The sequence below is a fragment of the Megascapheus bottae genome, chromosome 11 (assembly GCF_031878675.1).
Source record: "Megascapheus bottae isolate mThoBot1 chromosome 11, mThoBot2.hap1, whole genome shotgun sequence".
Lineage (NCBI taxonomy): Eukaryota > Metazoa > Chordata > Mammalia > Rodentia > Geomyidae > Megascapheus > Megascapheus bottae.
In genome coordinates, this window is record NC_143519.1 from 63,515,622 (window position 1) to 63,521,621 (window position 6,000).

General features: G+C 45.7%; 1 protein-coding gene across 1 annotated transcript in view; it reads right to left on the reverse strand.

Annotated features, from left to right (window-relative positions):
* The window catches only part of Cpap (centrosome assembly and centriole elongation protein), a 56,494-nt gene extending 51,452 nt beyond the window's left edge, over window positions 1–5,042 (reverse strand). The window contains exon 1 of the mRNA XM_090342431.1: window positions 4,962–5,042. The gene's annotated coding sequence lies outside the window, so the exon portion shown is untranslated. The remainder of the gene's footprint in view (window positions 1–4,961) is intronic.
* Between the last annotated feature and the right edge of the window lie 958 nt (window positions 5,043–6,000).

The following is a 6,000-nucleotide window of genomic DNA, read 5'->3' on the forward strand; positions in this document are numbered from 1 at the left end:
TTTGGTGGTAGCAGAGAAAGGTTTGGTGGGGATACATGAATGAATAAGCAATTAGAAAGTGAGTATAAATACTCTAGTTTTTGTAAATGAGTGAAACTAGCTGCACAGGAAAGTAAGGTGAAGTTACTTTTTTATAACAAGAGAAATAAAAGCATGTTTGTAGGAAGAACAAGGGAAGGGAAGTGTACTCACATTCTTAACTAGAGGAAAGGAAGATCTAGAACCACAATGAGATGACACCTCACACTACTTTCAACACAATTCTAGACTTTATCTATATAAAACAGCAATATATACACACACAAATGGAATTGAAGAAAACAGCAATACAAATAACATTTAGTTGTGTACTTGGTATACAAAAAATAAACATACAAGATATAAACAGAAAAAGAAACACAAATGGCCAAACACTTCAGTCCAAATTACAGCTAAAATTACTACAATAACATTTTCCCCAATACTGACTTTCTAAAGACTAAAGAGTGGTAATACCTAGGATAAAAAAGGAACTCTTTCATAACATTCTAGAGAACAAGAGGATAGTATCTACCCAAACTATAAATACACTAAAACTTTGTTCCATCAATTTAACCTGTAGGCATTTTGTATCACTGTATTGCTGTTAAACTAGCAATAAACTGAAAATAGCAAGTTGAGCAATGTGACACAAGCCTCGTACCTAGGAGGCTAAGAGGAGGATGAGGCCAGCCTGAGTCACAAAACTAGACTTTGTCGCAAACTAAACCAAAAACCTTAAATGCAACTGGAGAGCAACTGTTGCACCAGCATCACCACCTGAGCCACAGCTCCACTCCCAGCTTTTTGATGGTTAATTGGAGATAAGACTCACATTTCACTGCCTGGGCCGGCTTTGAATGCTGATCCTCATGTCTCAATCTCCTTGAATAGTCAGGATTACAGGCATGAGCCACCAGCACAACTGTATTCTTTTGACAACACATTTCACATCAGCCACAGCATGATCAACTGTACATCAAGCCACAGATTGCACAAACATATATACAATCTAATATCTACTAACTCAGTTCAAACGTTTCTAACATATATAATGTAACATTGTGATTATTTGAATATCTTACATAAAAAGTGCAATTCTTGTGATCTTAAAGTATAATCAGCATTTATTATGGCAATGAGAGAACAAAATATGTAAGTCAGCAATGGATCCAGAGAATGATATGCTGTTTGAATGCAATGCATTTTGTACACAGAAAACTGTACTCAATCGGATATGGAAAACCACAGCCAGTGCTTGCCAAGTGAGAGCGATGAATGCATGTGAAATACAGGACACTGTCAGTACCTGGGAATTATAAGTTCAAATAGCATGGTTTAAATACTATATTTATTGCTTATGCTATGATTACTGTTCTACTAGGTCTCCCCTAAAGATATCTGGGTCTCTTTTTTTTGTCAGTTGTGGGGTTTGAACTCTGGGCCTGGGCACTGTCCCTGAGCTCTTCAGCTCAAGTCTAGCACTCTACCCCTGGGTCTGGATGTTGTGAATTCAAGGTTACTGTCCCATCCCTTGAGCCCCACGTCACTTCCAGATTTCTAGTGATTAATTGGAGATAAGAGAGTCTCATGGTTTTTAGTGCCCAGGCTGGCTTTGAACTGGGATCCTCAGATCTCAGCCTCCTGCGTAGCTAGGATTACAGGCAGGAGCCACCATGCCTGACTAGATATCCTGGTTTCTATGGGGAAAAAAAAAATCTTTAACCTGTCAAATCAGGGAGGGGAAGGGAGGGGAGGGGAGGGGAGGGGAGGGGAGGGGAGGGGAGGGAAGGGAAGGGAAGGGAAGGGAAGGGAAGGGAAGGGGAGAGTGGCCAGTGGCTTACAACTATAAATCTTAGCTACTTAGGAGGCTGAGATCTGGGGACCACAGTTCAAAGCCAGCCAGAGCAGCCAAGTCCTTTAGACTCTTATCTACAATTAGCCATCAGAAGTAGAGCTGTGACTCAAGTGGTAGAGTGCCAGCCTTGAGAGGGAGCGAGGGAAAAAAAAAGCTTAGGGACAGCACTCGGGCCCTAAATTCAAGTCCCAGGGTTGGCATCAAAAAGAAAAAAGAGGGCCAGGGTTTGGCCTAGTGGTAGAGTGCTTGCCTAGCATGCACAAAGACCTGGGTTTGATTCCTTGGTATTACATAGAAAAAGCCAGAAGTGGTGCTGAGACTCAAGTGGTAGAGCTCTAGTCTTGAGAAAAATCCAAGGACAGTACTCAGGCCCTGAGCTTAAGTCCAGGACTGCCCTCCCCCCCCCCCCCAAAAAAAAAGAGTAGAAAAAAAATCAAGCTGGGATGTGGCTCAATGGCAGACCACTAGCTTACCCAGTACAAGATCATTTGCCGGGCAGCACTATAATAAAAAAAAGGGGGGCGGGGGAGATGAGGTGAAGGAGAGCATTTGCCTAATATGCTCAAAGAAATGTTTTTGATCCTAGGCAAATCTCCCCAAAAAGATAAGTAGGTGCACTACACAATGACAAGAGAAACTTTCAAGGGCTTGAAGCTACTATAATCTTAGCTACTCAAGAGCCATAGATAAGAAAGATCAGTTTGAGGCAAACAAAAAGTCCCCAAGATCCCACATCACCCTACAGCTAGGTACAATGGAAGCCAGCTCGGGGAAAAAGTTCCCATCTAAGTATAGTGGAACATGCCTGTCAGCCCAATAATTCCAGGAGGGGAGGAGCAGTCCAGGAGACTATCATAACAGAAACAAGTTGGGCAACATGGTAAACTCCTGTCATTCCAAACATGGTAGAAAATATAAAATAGGGGCCAGGAGTTTGGCCTAGTGGTAGAGTGCTTGCCTAGTTATTCCTCAGTACCACATACACAGAAAATGCCAGAACTGGTGCTATGGCTCAAGTGGTAGAGCACTAGCCTTGAGGAAAGCCCAAGGCTAGAGCTCAGGCCCTGAGTTCAGTCCCCAGGACCGGCAAAAAACAAAACAAAACAAACAAAAAAAGGGCCGGGAGTTTGGCCTAGTGGTAGAGTGCTTGCCTAGCATGCACGAAGACCCGGGTTCGATTCCTCGGTACCACATACTTAGAAAAAAGCTGGAAGTGGTGCTGAGGCTCAAGTGGTAGAGCTCTAGCCTTGAGAAAGTCCAAGGACAGTGCTCCGGCCCTGAGCACAAGCCCAGGACTGGCAAACAAACAAACAAAAAATACACCCACACACACACGTATTAGAAGGGTGACAGTGCAGGGTAGCCCAGGTAAAAAATCTAACAACACACATACACACTGCTACACTGCTTCAATATACTGGGAGGCATTAATAGGAGGATCTAGGTCTGAGGCCAATATTGGGAAAACAATGAGGCCATACCTAAAAATAAAAATCATTAAAGCAGAAAAGAGCTAAGGGAGTGTCTCAAGTGATAGAGCAGTTGCCTAGCAAGTGTGAGATCCTGAGTTCAAACCCCAGCAACTCAAAAGAATTTTTAAAAGCCAACCAAATGATCTTGGTTAAATTTCAGTAATTTTTGTCTGGCATGGTGGCTCATGATTAATGCTAGCTACTAGGGAGGGCAGAGGTACAGTGGATCATGATTCAAGGCAAGACTTAAAACCATAATATTCCTATCTTAACCAATAAAAAACTGGACACAGTAATGAGCATCATCATACAGAAAGTGTAAATAGGAGGATCAAAATCCAGGCCATCGGCATTAAAAACAAAATCTTTACCAAAAGAAAAAAAGCAAAAAAGGCTGGAATTTGTCGTTCAAGCATAAGGCTCCAAATTAAAATGGTAGTACTGAAAAAAATAATAGCATTAGCAGGAAATCTTAAAATCTGAATTTAGAAAGGGGACATACAAGAGAGGTAATTTTGTCATGTGGAAAATAACAAGAAAATTCTTATTAGACAAGTGCAATATTGAATTGAGGAAGTACTCCCGTATTATCTTTATCTGACTTAATAAAACAAAACAAGAAGGTGGTGGCTCAGGCCAGTAATCCTAGCTATCCAGGAGGCTGAAAACTTAGAAGAGTCTGTGAGATTCTTCATCTCCAATTAACCATTTGAAAGCTTAAGGTAAAGCTGTTGCTCTAATGGTAGAGAGAGAGAGAGCATCAGCACTGAGAAAAAATGAAGGGACATGGTTCAGGCCCTGAGTTGAGGCCACACTAAGGGCAAAAAAAAAAAAAAAAAAGGAAGAAAGAGAAAAAAAACCAAACCTATAGTCTTAAAATGTATTTAATGTCAGCTTGAAGTTATAAAAGCACTGTTTCAACCTAAATCTGTAAAAAAAAAAAAAAAAAAAGGCAAAAAAGCCCAGAAAGGACCAGTATGTGAACTCAGACACTATTAGAGTCTGGGGGATATAAGTCAATGCATATGTCAAAATTACCAGACTACATACATTAGCCTGTTCCTACTGTTATTGCAATTGGGCCTCAAGAAAACCTCTTTTCCTAACCGCAACCCTGAAAATCTGCACACAGTAATACATGAACCTCTTCTCAACGCAATTGTCTGCACTGGGGAGGAGGAAAAGTAGACCCCAACAGCATATTCAAAGCCCCCTCGGCCCAGGGCAAGCTGACGCTCGCGGGACTGGGGAGGGGGTGTCAGTCCCCGCCCACCAAGACGCTTCCTAGAAACCCGCGATTCCACCAGAAGCCTTCGAGCCCCGGCTGGGCTGGACGAGACGGGCCCTGACTAAGGTCAGCCAGCGACGCCACGCCACCGGCGCAGGCCGAGCGGGCCGCGTCCTCCGACGGCCCCCACCTGAGTGGCCGGCCCCCGGGGTCCCTGGAAGAACAAAGCGGCGCTAACGTGCGGAGACTCGCCACAGCCGCAGCCCGCCGGCGCCCCGGTTTCCTCCGCCCGGGAGCCAGCCCCGAGGCCCGAGTGCGGCCCGCTGCAGCCTCAGACTCCAGCGTCGGACGATAATTTCCGCTGCTCCTTTCACCCACAAATTACCGCTCCGTGACAACCCGGCTCCTGGAACCAGCGTCAAAGCAGCCCCGCCGTACCCCCAACTTTACGAATGAGCCGCCACAATTACCGCTGCGGCCGGAGCCCCGCCTCTTGAGCCGGCCACGCCCACTTCTGAACCGAAGCCTTCTGGGAAGTGAAGTTCCCACCGGTCCCTGTGCGCCTGCGCACGGACCTAGCGGTGCCAGAGCAAACTACAGCTCCCAGCAACGCTGCGTCACAGTTGTTGCCTAGGAGATGCGTGGCACGACGTCTTCCGCCCGGACGACGGACTGTGCACTTCGGCGGGAGGGCGGGCGGCTTGGCGGGAATGCGGGTAAGTTTCAGGAGTGTAGTTCCTCCTGTCCGGCAGAGTAGGGTCCTGAAGCCTTTGAATACTGGAGGGAGCGTCCGCCGGAGCCACCGAGCTCCAAGTTCCCATCGGAGCAAGAAGCTAGCACCCTTTTTGATGGTTGGTAATTTATTTCCGGCATTGGCTAAATTTGACTTCGTAAAGACCCAGGTTTAAAAAAAAAAAAAAAAGAATCCAGCCGCCGGTGGCTTTCTTCTCTAATCCTGGCTGTTTACCTGAAGATCAGGGTTCGAAGCCAGCCCAGGCAGAAAACGTCCAGAGCGGTCCTTCCACCTATGGCTCAAGTGGTGGAGCACCTGCCCAGTACTGAGCAGAGAAGCTGCATGAAGACAGAGTTCAAGCCACAGTGCAAGCACCAAAGCGAAAATGACCAGCCACACCTTCACAGGGGAAGATAACTGAGAATGCCCGAATAGCCCTTGGCTATCTCTAAGCAGTGCTATGACCACATGTGTCCATTAGTTTGAATAACGAAGTGCAGATTTCAAGAAATTTAGCTGTAGTAGCAAGCCGTTGGATCACACCTGTAGCTTCTCTGGAAGCTGAGATCGGAAGAACATGGCTTGAAGCCAGCCTGGGCAGGACAGTCTGTGAGACTCTTATCTCCAGTTAGCCACCACAAAGTTGGAAGTGCCTGGGTGCTGGTGACTCGCATCTGTAATCCTACTCAGG